Here is a 15,430-nt window from a genome sequence, read left to right on the forward strand (position 1 = left end):
AGCTGTTCAGCAACCCAGCAATGTTTTTAGAGAAACACTCCAGCACTGTTTTGCCTTTTCAAAGGTCCAGTATTGATAGTTTTTGACATTTGACATAGTTTTTTCTGTGGTTTGATTTTTTAAAAGTCTCCATAGCATACATAACAATCTTGTCATTTGAGAAAATGAACAAAAATACTGCTTACGCAGGTGGTAAGGATATCAAATATCCTGAATGAAATATTTCAGTTCTTTCTTCTGTAGTTCATCATTGTGCAAGCAAAACAAGCTGCTGACTACTTTTAGAACATATGGGATGTTTAGCATATGATGCATTTGCAATCTACATCAAACACAAGTTGGCAGCACAGAAAGCTCCAGAGGAGAGGACTCTTTCTTAGTGAGTTAGGCAAAGCACTGGTAATAACTCCCATACATTTAAACATGTTGGACTAATTTAAAATGCTAACTATGTCTTTGGCAAACAAAAAGAAAAACTTTTCTTTACATCACCCTATTTTTCAGTTTGTGTTCTAATAATATGAAGGAATTTTCTAAAAGTCTATAACATAAGTTTAAAAGACTCAAAACATGTATTTCTGTAAATGGGTGATTCTTCTTCATTGTATCTGTTTCACAGGTTATATCCCTGCCTTGTTTGCTGCCATGCACGGTCTCTTTTGTCATACATTTAATACATATTTTAACATATACAGTAACACGTTTTCCATTTGAATTTGTATGTTGAACTTTGTATGAGAGCTCTATTGACAGGCTGACTTCTTGTCTTTTCCTTTGTCTCCATAAGTGTCACAGTATTTGTTTTTGAAAAGGAGCTCTGTTAGTCATGATATAATGTGTTACGTGGAAATTTGACACAGATTAAAACACAGAAAATCTACACCAACCAACCAAACAACCATCAAACCAAGGGTGTGGTATAACTGGCTGTATATTCAGACACAAAGACCAACAAATGAATTTTCTTTTTTAGGGATTTATTGAATTCACCTAAGTTTCATGTTTTTTTTTAGTGTGGAAGGAAACCGGAGTGCCCGGAGAAAACCCACGCAAGCACCAGGAGAACATGTTAACTCCACACAGAAAGAAGAATTGAGACATCAAGAAGATGTCAGCATCTTCTTTCTGTGGGGCTGCAGTGCTAATCACAGAGCCACAATGCTGCCCATGAAGGGTATGTGCTGTATGTTTGTGTGTGCATGTGTGGGTGCAGATAGATAGATAGATACATGTAAAGCTAAACAACATTTGTCATCAGATTTGCTTTGGTCAAATTAAAAAATCTTACCTGGCCTCTTCTTCTGTGTCGGCTCTCCAAGTCACCTGAAGAAAGACACAACAGAGCATAAAGAAACAGATGGCTGGATAATAGATGAATGCAAATTCCCACTGAAGACAAGTGTTACTCAGTCCAGGCTCTGGTTAGGTGAATGTTCTGTGGAGAAGCAGTTAGTTCTAGAATGAATGCATCATAGCAGATGAATGGAAGGCTCATTATCATATAATAGAACCTTTCCCTTCTCTGTGAAACCACACACACACACACACACACACACACGCACACACAGTTGTACACCTATCTTTGTGGGGACCTGCCATTGACCTAATGCATGATGCTGTCAGACCCAACAAGTATAGTGAGAATAAATAATAAAGGTATATAATCATAATAATTATTGTGTAGTGTAGTAATTTCCCATAGTTTAATTTAAAATCTACACAGTATACGCTCACTGATACAGCACCATGTAATGTATGAATCTAAAAATTGTTGGTTGAATCAGATATGGAGTTGGTAAAAATGCCATGACCCATTACCTTCAGAACATTACACCACGAGAGATGTTAGCTAGCTAGTGGTAACGTTACCTAGAAATGTTAAGCTAAAATGTCGAGTGGGACATTTTAAGATCCCAGATTGTATTTTGTACAGTACACTATTACCACAACTTAGAGTATTAGTGAAATATGGATTCTGTAACACTTTATATTACACTTATTCACCATTAACTAATTGCTTATTCACATGCATATTGGCTCTTTATTAGTCATTATTAAGCACTTATTATTCCCTGACTCTGCATGATCATATTCTACAGCTACTAGGCCATTAACTAAGACTTTCCCTCAATAACCTCTTTATTACTGCTTACTGACTTTAAGTAAGGAAGCTATTGTACATGAATTCCTGCACAGATATGAATATTTTATTGGGCTGTTCAGAGGTCACTGCACGTCAGCCATGACAGCCACATAAATCAAGAGCCATATCAAGCAGGAAGATGTTCTTGAGGTGCAGCAGACTGTTAATGTGGAGGAACTGTGAGCCCTTTCTGCTGGTGACACAAGCACACAACAGGAATGCAGATAATGGGCCTCATTTATCAAGATATGTATGTGTTTATTTCTGCATAAAATGAATGAACTGAAACATCCAACATCTCCAACTGGGAGCCATGACATCAGGCACTTTAAACCATGTAGAGCAGGTGAACTCTTATACAGCATTAAAGAAAAGTGTGCTGTGTCCACATAGTTCTGATTTTACAGTCACCCTCCTAAGACAGAATGGCTGCTGCTAGTCATAAAATCATAGCAGGGCAACCACATGAGCCATCACACTGTTAAACCATATTCTAAATATGTAAACCATTTATTCAGGGAGATGAAAGCAAACATCAACAATATTATCCAAGATTGCACAGTAAATGCAGTTGATAATTAAGATTCCTCTCTCCACTGCAGTACAGCTCCATACCCAGCAAAAGATCACTGCAAACAGTGTCTGGTGGCCAAATGGTAAAGGCACATACCACATAACTACAATATTCATGCTTCCATTTCTGACTGGGGCACCTTCTCCTCCTGCCCTTATTACCCATCTCTCCAAAGTTGTCAACTATTAAAACTAATAAAAGACAAAATGCTCTAAAATAATCTTTGGAAAATAAATTGGCTTCACATTAAGATGACATTAGGATGGAGATTCCTGCAACCAACCAGCACCTGACTGCTAAGACTGGCTGTTCATAGGGAGTTCTACTCACTATGATTGGTCCACTGTTTCCATGCTCAGTGATTGATGCAGCTTAATAGATTACTGATTCATATTCCTGTGATGCAGCTTATTGTTATTTCAATGCAAAAGTCCAGACAGTTTGGTGATTCTAAATCAGACACCAAGCTATTTCAGTTGAATATTAGTATTGTTGTCATTTAGGGTGTTAATATTATTTGGCATTATGTCTGTGCATGCACACATTAGAAGTAAAAGTTCCTTCTGACGCCATACTGTTTTTGTTTTTTACACAGATTTAAAACCTTCATTTAGTAACTACAATAACTTTAATTAATCAGGTATCCTCATTGAAATCAGGATCTCCTCTGCTCTCTCTTCTCGACCTGACACCAAGAAATATTAATAATTAAACAAGAACAACGCATGTAAAACCAAACGACCAACAATCGAGCCACTTATAGAAATAATAAAGAGCCAAAAAACAGATATTTTTCAAAAGTTGTGGTCATATCAACTGGCAGGGTTTTTCAATAATTATTAACCTCATTACCACATAAATATCTTCAATTGTCAGAGGAGTTTTGCCTTTAGCTTCCTCAGCAAAAGTGTGGGCAATCACAGGTTTGATGTTTGATACATAATGATCATGTGTCTAATTACAGCACAGAGTTAATATTTCACTGTTAAAAGAATGACTAAGAAACTATCATATACAACTGACTGAACAGAAAGAGCTACATTTCTTTAGAGTGAGACCATCGGTCCTACAGCTGTCCATCTACACCGCTAAATGGAAAAGGGTTAATACCAGGGGACCTGGTGGCTCACCACCCATAAGGGCTGACATTACTTGTGGAGAAGAGATACAAGTTAATGTGTTCACATCACAGGACTAATAATCCTGTGTTTCAGTAAAGGATAACTGGTATTTTTTTAACCTAGGCCTCATGTTTTTGGCTGTAAATGATTGACAGGGACAGGGATCTTTGGAGTCGGTGCAGTATCGATTAAAGTCAGCTGCTGCAATGTAATCAAATGGACACTGTCAAAGTACATCCACCAAAGTGCTTGTTTTTGCCGCTGACAGGTTATGGATAGGATTCCTACAGAGACAGAGCTTTTTATTAAAGAGTTGGATCATTTTTGTTTAACCACAAACATCACTTTATATCACCACCAGACTCCTTTGAGAAAAACAGGAATTTTAGAACACAGGAGCTGCTGGAACTCGACTGGTTAGTTTGTTTGTGTTAATTTGTGAGACTTTTGTATGACTCCATGATGTTGAGATGATCACCTGGTCACCTGTTCTTGGATGTGCTAAGAATCCAATGAGATGAAACCCCGTAGTTTATTTGAATGTGACTAGAAAGGTCATTGTGGAGGCACCTTTAGACACACCAGCATGGATTCTAAAGTGACTTGAATGTGATGTTAATGCATACTGTTGTCCCACAACATAACACAACTTACTACTATGAACATAGGACACACTAACAGAAAACACTTGAAAAATTCCTAAGCTCACTGAAGAGCTCATTTCAGGCAAAAAGAAGAACCACAGAAAGACAGACTGGATAATGTCGAATGAACTGTATTTGCTTATTGGTATTTTAATGTGAGAAAGTATTGTAGATTTCAGAATTCAGGAACATATTACAGCTTTAAAGCGGGGCATCAGCAAAAAGAGAACAAAGACACAAGTCATGTTGTAGAGAGATGAAGTGAAGCAGAAGCACTGATATATTTTCCTTGTAAATGCTTGACGGTGGAACAACAAACCTTTCAACGCTCGGCTTCAAAGTGCCCTCAGTAAACACACCAAGCCTTTGTGCATACTGGATGTCTCTAAATGGATCTTCACATCCAAACTTGAGGCTGCTGAAAACTGGGCCTCTCAGGTGACATTTGTTTAACACTAGAACAGAATCACAATATCATTTCATTCAACTTAGGAGATGATTTCACAAATATACCAAGTGTAATTATGTACAGTTTAGTGCAAATAATAGAGGATGGGGAAGAGCTGCTGCTGCTGCTCATATAAAGCTGAAGACAAAGATAGAAAGATCTACAGCAGTAAGACAGAGCTTCTGCACCTGAGAATATCTGAGTTTCACAGCATATTCCACAGCATACTTAGCATTCTGCAGACAGAAATGAATCAATGCTTCAATTAAAGCTCCAACAATGAAAGAATGAAATAAAAGAAAGACCACTGCAGCAGCTAATTGTGCAACACAAACCACACTATATCTCTTCACAAGAAAATGTGAGGATTGTAATAAATACTTGTTTACAGCTTTTGCTCATTCTTTATGAGTGATATGTTAACATATTTATTTGCTTCCTCCGCTTTTTCCTCTTCCTTCTGTTACTTGTGACTTAGCGCCACCCTTCAGCGTTTATTATTTTGGCTGCACTTTCATGCTCACAGGGGATAAACCATTTTTGTGAGCCCATGGTTTTTCCTCTAGCACTGGCCTCAGGTCTAACTTATGGGTTTAGCATGGCCACTACACCTAGCCATCATCTATGTGAACATGCTACTGAACGTAACTAAAGCCACCTGGAAGCTCAGCTTAAAACCAGACAGGCTTGGATTCTTTTATACAATGATTATTTACATCAGGTAACCAAATCCTAATGGGTTTTAGTCTGTGATAGGCAATAGATGGTCCTGCAGGTATATACAGTACAGCATTCTGGGGAGCCGAGGGAACAGGTGTGAAGGAAGCTGCTGCATGTCTTTATCTCTTTTCAGAGTTGATGATTTCACTAAGATTTAATGTGAATTAATGCATGTATAATCTCAACCCTTTCAAGCACAGTCAAGTAATAAACCTCTTTTTTTTTCAGGACAACCAGGGCTATCACAATATGTATGCTGAAATGCTGTCACAGGAAGGGATTCATAGTTATATGACTATATAAACAAAAGAAGAAACTAAACGGGGTGTACCCTGCCTCTCGCCCAGTGTCAGCTGGGATAGGCTCCAGCCCCCCTGCGGAGTGGAATGATGGGTGTGGCCCAGTCACTGATCATCACAGGCTCCAAAACCCATTCTTGATCAGTGTCCAGGTCAGGTTCCATCTTGGGTCTGATAGCATATGGCCTTGTTTTTCCAATATGGCCTACAGGTGAGTGGAACCACATGAGACCTTCTTGACAGTTCGGTCTAGCTCAACTTGGAAGCCTTGAAATTTGGCCGTGCCACTCAGCAGCCACGCCTGTCAGTCCTTTCATGTGCACTTGATGTCCTGCGTATGCCATAAAAACGGAGCCTTCTGAGCTCTCATTATTCACACAATATTTACTGCAGCAAGCAATGCATCCTCTGCAGATTCACTATCTTTCTTCCTACCAGGCTTAACTGTGAGAACATCTTTTTTGGTTTTAGAGCGTCTCCTTTCTTTTTAGTCTTTGAGTTTTTGTGTGTGCTCTTTTTATTCCTGCGTGCCTGCTCTACATGGCCTTTTATCCACAGTTATGACAGTCCATGCCTTAACACTAGCTTTGCAGCGGTCACTGGATGTACAGCTAGTTAGAGTCTCGGTCTGACTAAATAATCTTTCTCAGTCTGTGTCACTATCTACAAAATTCCTTGCTCAGTCAAGACTTCCACAGTTTCCACTGTAACTCTACAGTATTTGAGTTACCAAATTGTAGTCAGGGTGAAATGTCTTGTCGGTGATACAGCTGTGTAATCTGCTCCAGGAAACCCAGCATTACCTCCTGTTTTCCAGGTCAGATGAGACAACAGGCTCCTGGGAACAGTCAGCCAGGGCAATGAATGAAGGGTTGGTGAAGAAATGATGTGATGAGTGAAGAGACAGCTGTAAGGATGGACTTTTTTTAACATGCTGTCAGGGGTTAGCAGATTAGCTGCGGACATTCCGACAGACTGACTTCTTCCCCTGTGTGTGTGTGTGTATGAGACATAGAGGGTGTGTCCTTAAAGGTGTAGCTCACTGTGAGTCATTTTTCACAGAGAGCCAAAAGCTCCATCCTTTTTCAGCTTCCAGGTTGTATGGCGCTGCCTTTCCCTCACAGACAGCTCCCTTCAGCAGGGCCAGCCCTTTAGACTCAAATGTCCGTGACTGTAGCATCAGCCCAAAACACACAGCTAACATCCCATTACACCTTTTAATTCACACTTTGACTCCATCTCTCCTTCTGTGCCTTACAGTCTAACTCCTGGAATCTAGCCCATAGTGGAAGACTGACTCTGGAAACACTGCAGAGCCTCTGAACTGTGCTTTATTATACTGAGAGGTGTTTCTAATATTTAGTCGCCTCATTCATATAAAGGTGGTGGACAAAATATTAGAAACACTTTACCTTTTAGAATAATGTTCCATACTTCAACTGCATCACAAATTGTAGCTGCCAAAAATGATCATAAAACATAAAACCTCTTCAAAACAACAACAAAAGCTACAAATTATAACCTTCATGATGGAGGAATTTAGTGCAGCTGTTGTAATACATCCTGTCTACACAGAAGGCGTATCGTGAGCACTTTTAGTTTGGATTAGTTTTAACTAGGTGTACCCAACAAACTGGCAACATAGTGTAAGTGAGTCCATGCAACAGTTTAGGAATAGGTCAGGAATCATTCAGAGCACTCTACCCTGTCTTCAAATCATGTGTCACGTGTGTCTCTGTAAGCCAGTAAAACCATCTGGGAAGGTAAAAAATGAATAGGAACACTGATGTGCAAACTGATGGCTTATTGGTTTAATCTGATCAGTTTATATTTGCCTTAATCTTAAAAATAGTTTGGAATGTCTCCGACTACACATTTATTTACCGAACGTTTTAACCTCTCAGCTCAGTATTTTGGTTTTCTCCTCCCAAAACTCCACTCTCAAAGTATCACTCACAGCAGCAGGTAGCTGTGTGAGTGAGTAAGCTTTAATGAAGCCACTGTACACTACCTGCTCAGCAGACTGACACAGTTAGAGTTTAGCTGGCGAGTTTAGCAGCTAAAGAGCCACTTATTGTTCTTAGGAATATTTGTATTTTATATCAATATAGATTTTCTCAGTGAGTGTTGGACTAATATCAGATCTGCTGGATGTGGAAGTAGAAACTGTCTGCAAACATATTGAAAGTGATGATTGTTTTCTTTGCTGATTAAGATGAATCCAATATTTTTTTTTCAGTGAATCAAACACCAGGAGAAATGTTAAATATCAGATCATATGTTTCTGGCCTCAGAGCAGTTTTCATTCTTCATTGGTTTGCAGGCCAATGATAGAACTTTTCCTCAAGACAGATTTGACAGGACCACCTTCTGATTCTGTGAATGGATGTTTATGTATTTCACTTATGAGAACTTTGATAAACTTTCACTTCATGTACTGTATGTCTGCTATTTTATTTCAAAGGACAGAGCTGGAATATGTTTTATCTCTGTTCTGTGGCTGGTGTGAGTCAAGAGAAGAGCCACTTCTCCACAGAAGGTCACTGTGGGAGTCCAAATCAACAGTGGAGTCATTTCAGTTAGTCAGTTACATCCGGTGAGCTGGATGATTCATCTAATTGTGGTGGTCCTGGTTAAAATAAACCAACACTGACTGTTGATAGGAAACAGCATGCCAACACTTGACTCGTTTGTCCAGGTCATACAGTTTGTGATAACAATGTCCCACTTCAGCCACCTTTACCTCTGCGAGACAGCAGTCATTATTCACAAGGCCACAGGAGGTCGTTGTTTCAAGCGTTTAGACTTAGACGGACTTTATTGATCCCTTTGGGATGACTCCCTCGGGGAAATTACATCAACAACAGAGAGCAGAGCTGTGGTTTTCTCTGGTGAGTCATGATTAGGAGAAAAACCAACATTCAAAAATATATCAGATCTTCCAAAAAACACAGTTGAACATATTTTACATTCACTCTGCTATTTCAGTTTTTTTTTACTCATGTTGCGTTTGAAGCCTGCTTATACTACATCAGTGCATATTAGCTAATTTTACTAGCGACAAGACGTCACAAAGCTGAAGGTTTAGCTTTATACTTTTATTCCAAACCAGAATTAAATCAATCATTCCACGATTTTATATTAATTAAGCCTATGCTACAAAACTGATGAAAATATACATTTCCATCAGCCACTTCCCATGTTGCAGTCACAGCCTATAAAACGGCTGGACTACGGCAGACGGGGGCAATTTGAAATGGAATGTAGTCGATCTACAGCAGATAACCCAAAGCAATATGGAACGTACCACGTCTAACCACAACACAATGGACCTACCTGCTTTTATGCTAATTCCCAGCAAATCTAGTAACGTCCACATGAACTGCACAAATACAGAGTGACACTAGTCATGTCCCTCATTTAATCCCTGCAGCCATCACTTTTATTTTATGCTATACTGCATTTGACCTCCATTATTTATCTGTTCATTCATTCATGCATTCATCCATTCATTCATTCAGTCTACACCCTCAGCCCAGGACTTCTCCATCCTCATTGATGGTCATACTGTCACTCCCTCCCTCTCAGTGTGTAACGCTCTCCTTCAAATCCCACATCAGCAACATCATCAGGACATCATCCTTCCACCTCTGGAATAACGCCTGTCTCTGCTCCTCCCTCTCCCACTCCACTGCAGAAATACTCATTCACACCTTTATAACCACCAGACTCGACTACTGCAATAGCCTGGTTACTGCTCCAGAGACCACATTTCCCCTGTCCTCCAACAGCTCCACTGGCTCCCTGTACCGCATCCAGTACAAACTCCTCCTCATCACCTACAAAGCTCTCAATAACCTTCCCCCCTCTTATCTCACTGACCTCCTCTACTACCATTCCCCCTCCCACCGTCTCCGATCTGCTGATTCAAACCTCCTGACCCCCATCACCTGAACCAAGCACCGGACCTTGGGGGACCGAGCTTTCACTGCCGCTGCCCCTACCCCCTGAAATTCCCTTCCACCACACAGGAACTCGGACTCATTACAGACGTTTAAATCACTAATCAAGACCCACCTGTTCAACCTGGCATTTACATAACTACAACTTTATTTAATTTACTCATTTCTTTTTACTGTTTCTCTTTTCTTTTTTTATATTGTTCTTTGAGTGTCTTAAAAAGCGCTATAGAAATTTGATGTATTATTATTATTATTATTATTATTATTATTACTACTACATGAATATTTTTTTCTGAGATGAGAAGTGATTTGGAGCAGTCGGTGACAGGCCTATGAGTTTCTGTCCCCATCCCCTCCATTTCACTGATAACTAAAAATAATTAAATATAGGCTGATGATAAGTGGAGCCAGGTGTGCAAATAGGCAGGGCAGTCAGGTGAGTGAGGACAGGGAGAAATGTCTTTACACATCTGGTGGGCAGCAAGAGCAAGGCAAGTCAAGGAAGGAATTTGGTCATGGAACAGTGATCTGAGGCTGGAGACAGGGGCCCAGGGAAACAGAGGGTCAGATTGTGACTGTATCCCACCCTTGAGGGATGGATTCCAGAAAGAAGCAAGTCCAGCAGGAGGGGTTCTGGAGATTAAAAGAGCAGGGGCCCTCTGGTGTATAATATGAGGCCAGGATAAAGACAGAGTAGGGTGGACACTTCTGATGGACAGCTAAGAGGCTGGATAGACAGGTGAAGCTGGTCAGGAGAACAGCCTGGAGAAAAGCCACAGAAAATGTCATCATTTTATCTTAGACATTAGACATTTGTGTAACATTTTGTCATAATTAGTATTATTAGTATTGAGTTATGGCCAAAAATGTGTTTTGTGAGGTCACATTGAACTTGACCTTTGACCTTTGACCATTAAAAAATATTTAAACAGAACTCCACATTCACTGTAGTAATGGTGGGTTTGGCTGAATACTCAGACATGGTAAGGGGCTAGTATGACCTGTAAAAGTGACATCAGTGCATACCTGTGGTGTAAACTGTCAAAGATCAATCATTTCAGCCCTCTTTACAGATGCACTTACATGCTTTCACTGTGTCTTCCTTTCATACATTGTACAGGATGAGGGGTCACATTTTGATTGCTCTTGCTTTTCAGATGGAGGTTGTGACCTCTCAGCCTGCAAAAACAGACCTGACCCCTGTACTAAGGATGGCAATCAACATACAGACAGTGAGCTAAATAGCCTTTTTTGAAATTTACAAAACTCCTGCCTTTTGGCAAAGGACTCTGCTGGTTGTTGTTCATACTTTAACCCATCAGGTTAAATGATAAGTAAATAAGTAGACAAAAGATAAATAGAATACTACTTACCATTTTATCTGTGAATTACAATACAAAACACTATCTCATCCTTCTGTTTGTTGTATAGTTTTGTCACAGTTTATGTCAGTTAAATTACTGTCCTAATGTATTTCTAATATTTGTCTCTTACTGTTGTAGATTAGAGTCCAGAAACAGTAGTCCTTTAAAACTACATTAAAGTGCTGTAGCTGCTGCCTGTACACTAAAATCTGTTCATTTAAAGTTATTCAAACTACATTGCTCTTTCTGTCATTTTTAGAGCCACGCCGAGTAAGGGTGCAGAGATCATGGACTAAAGCAGAGAGGAGAGCAGTGCACAATCACTTTTGCAGTTTTACTGCACAGCGCCGAGTTCCTGGCAAAGACCACTGCATTTGATGCATAAGAAAAGAGAAGGTTTTGAGTGAAAGAACCTGGTGCAAGTAAAGAGCTTTGTGAAAAACACAGTTATTGCTTTGAAGCACGAATCTGCTTTAACTCAAATTTGGAAGATCTACGTTGTACAATGTACAGTAGGCTATACTAACAGAGTGGGTGACATATTTCACATAGATCAGAATTACTTATATGCACAAGTCAAGGCTTGGGAGACTGCCAGGAGTCTCTCAGGGAGCCCTGTTGGAAGCTTTAAGCTCAATGAGCAATATTCCAAAAAACCAAAAAACAAAAGGACAGCATCAGATCAACACAAAGCATTTTTATTCATCTGCACTTATCACAGACTTCATACTAATGTCAAACCACAAGTGATAGACATGTACATGCCCACCACTTACATAAAAGTCACTGACTTAACAATTGTTCTCTCTCTCTCTCTCTCTCTGTCTCTCTCCAGGTTGTTGTGTCTCTGGAGCTATGGAGTCTCATTGGCAGCTGTGTGTCACCTGCTGCTCTGATCATTAGCCCCATCATTATGGATCTACTACTATTTGTATTATCTGAAGTGTTATTATACTGCCACTCTCGCTGCTCTCATATCATTACTATATGACACTGCTGATGAGACGATGGTAGCAGGCGTCATCCAGAATGACGATGACTGGGCCTATAGAGAGGAGGTGGAACAGCTGGAGTACTGGTGCAGGAGGAACAACCTGATCCTGAACGTCAAAAAACAAAAGAGATCATTTTGACTTAAGGAAGAACCAGCCTGGCCACTCGCCACTGCTGATCAACAACATGGCGGTAAAGGTAGTGGGAAGCACAAAGTTCCTAGGGGTCCACATCACAGATACCCTAAACTGGACTGTAAACACTGGGTCCCTGGCAAAGCGTGCGCAGCAGTGTTTGCACTTTCTCTGGAGGATCACACCTTTCCCCTCCCATCCTCATCACTTTTTACAGAAGCACTGTAGAGAGCATTATGACCAACTGCATCTATGGCTGCGGACTGGAAGTGCCTACAGAGAGTGGTTAGGACAGCAGAGAAGATCACTGGGACTTCTCTTCCCTCCATCCCAGAGATTGGACAGAAACACTGTCTGTCACGGGCTATCAACACCACCAGAGACTGCACACACCCCCACCATAGACTGTTCTCTGTGATGGCCTCTGGCAGGAGGTATCCGAGCCTGAAAAGCAGAACAGCCAGGTTCTGCAACAGCTTTATCCCACAGGCCATAAGACTGCTAAGTCCCTATAGACAGTCTCTTAAACACTTGCACACTTACACACCATACTGTCTGTTCTAGTACTGCAGGCATAATACACCAAGAATGATCATAAAGCAACACAGTCTCCTATTATATAAATTAGAAGACATCCAAGTCATCAGACTAACATATAACTTATAGCCCAGGTCCTACATTTAAAGTCCCTTTACTGTAAAAATCTGCAGTACTCTACATTAACACAGAGTTGGTGGTTGGTGGGGTGCTTTGGCTCTGAAATAACAAACACTTCTTTCCAATTCACAACAGTTTTCCTGTATAGAATTAGACATCCAAGTCATCAGGGTCACACAGTATACTACCAGGTCCTACGTGGAGGTCTCTTTAATGTCAGAATTTGCATTGCACAATCTTATTCCACACCTGTACAAATTCTACAAAACACTTACTGTTGAGGTAATTTGCACAAAAGAGTCAGCTCAGTTCTAATGACAACCTATTCAGTGACTCTTAGGTGCTGGACCAATAATCATATTAAAGTGGCTGAGATTTTACTTTCCCCTCTCCTTTCACTGCACTGTAAATTCTAACAAGTTGAGTTTACTTAAAAAAAATTAGGAAACTGATTACCTTGGGGAAAGTAAGTAAACAAACTTAATTGTGTGAAGTACTGTGAAATTATTACAATTAAGTAGGCTGTACTTTTTTTGAAGTTGTGAGCACTTAATGTATCTCAGTATAGTTAAATTTAAATCAAGTTGTTAAAACTCAAATACTTTGAGTCAAATTAACTTAATATTTTCTGCCAAAACAAGTGGGCATTACTTCAAATTTGTAATACGCTACACTTAGGGTATCTTAGTATAATCCACTTCAATAAAGTTGACAAGAACTCAATAAAGATAAGTCACATGAAATTAATATAATGTGTCAAAGTAAGTGAGTAGCACTTAATTTTAGATAAATTCACTTAACATACTTTAGTTTATCTAACTTAAAAAATAATATAATAATAATATTAGTTTGTCTGCATTTGTAAACAACAGAATGAGTGAGACTTAAGAGTGAGAATGAATGTGTGTGAGGTGTGCTGATTGGTCTGGGTGTAAGCTAACAGAAGGCTCTCGATTCACACTTGACACTTTCCTGAATGTCTCACAGCAACAAACAGACCTGGCAACATTTAGTCTGTAAAAGTTTAAAACCTGAATAAAACCTCGACTGAACTTGTACATATATCTTCCAAGCAGCAGCAAATCAGCGCTTAGCAATTTAACAACTCTGACATATATTCAACCTGTGTTGCAGGTGTACGCTACATTTTAATACTTAACATAACATACTTTATGTTAATTTTCAACAGTTTTTACTCACTGGACATTACTTAACACCTGCACTGATGGCAGGATCATGTGACCTACATAAGCATGTCTTCTGCTGCCTTTACATATTTTTATGCTTTCCAATTGCAAATGTGAAAAACATTGAACAAATACAAAAAGCATACATCTCAGTACATACTTTGCTTTACTTTTGGTCTTTAACTTTTTTTTTTTTTTTTTTTACTTTTGGCCCCCCAAGTACAGGAGGTACTCCCTTTCTGCAATTATGAGGGAGCAGTAACTGTGCACTCATAATACTGAGCCAGATGAGTATGAAACAAAATAAGACAGATTCCAAAAACAAACAAAAACCCCCACTGCTATTCTTTTGACAGTCATTGTAAGGATTCATATTGTTTGTGAGAACTAAACCTGAGGTCTGATGATGTCATAAAATAAGCACTGTGTGATGGTATTATGATCATTATTATAAATGTATTTACTGAGCAGCTGAGGAAGAATTCGCTGGAATTATCTCCAAGATACAGGGGAAGACACTGTAGGACAGCAGTGCGTGTTGTGGTGATGTCTCATGGAAAAAAATGACAAAAAACAATAAGACTATGACAGGCAGTGTGCTCAGGTTACAACACTGAATTCCAAGTGCTTGAGGTAGTTAAATAATTACTTGTACTATAGTAGTGTAAGTAGTAGATTATATATATTATTATTATTCTTATAGCTGCTACTACTACTTCTTCAACAGTACGTGTTATTTAAAGGTACATTAGGTACATTAACTTTAATTATCAGTACCTGTTGTTTTGAGATCCATGAAATAATAATGTAATGTTAATGTAATGTAATGTTATGAGTTGTTTTCAAGGCAAATGCATAGCTGAAACTACTTTCCAGATGGGTGGGGTGCACGTTTGGTGCAGCTTCTCCAGTTCCGGCTATGCATTTGCCTTGAAAACAACTCTGTCTCGTAATGTTAGATTATTATTTCATAGCGTGGTGAACGTGCAAGTCACAACCTGTCCATGAGAGCGCTTTGGAGTTGTTGAATCGTGTATTTGATGAATTTTGAGGGACTTGTACCATCACCTCCGCTGTGTTCACTGAGCATCAGCGTCTCTACCCCACAGATCTCAAAACAACAGGCACTCATAATTAAAGGTAATGTACCTACTCATATGACTATGCGGATTATTATTATTATT

The 15,430-nt window shown here is 39.5% G+C and overlaps 1 long non-coding RNA gene across 1 annotated transcript; it reads left to right on the forward strand.

Moving 5' to 3' along the window:
* Window positions 1-4,055: 4,055 nt before the first annotated feature.
* Window positions 4,056-13,498, forward strand: LOC108901335 (uncharacterized). Its single transcript, XR_001963884.2, has 4 exons — window positions 4,056-4,254; window positions 5,879-6,160; window positions 11,069-11,143; window positions 11,535-13,498. It is a non-coding gene; the product is annotated as an uncharacterized LOC108901335 (long non-coding RNA).
* The last annotated feature ends 1,932 nt before the right edge of the window (window positions 13,499-15,430 follow it).

Source organism: Lates calcarifer, unplaced genomic scaffold, assembly GCF_001640805.2.
Source record: "Lates calcarifer isolate ASB-BC8 unplaced genomic scaffold, TLL_Latcal_v3 _unitig_4632_quiver_811, whole genome shotgun sequence".
Lineage (NCBI taxonomy): Eukaryota > Metazoa > Chordata > Actinopteri > Centropomidae > Lates > Lates calcarifer.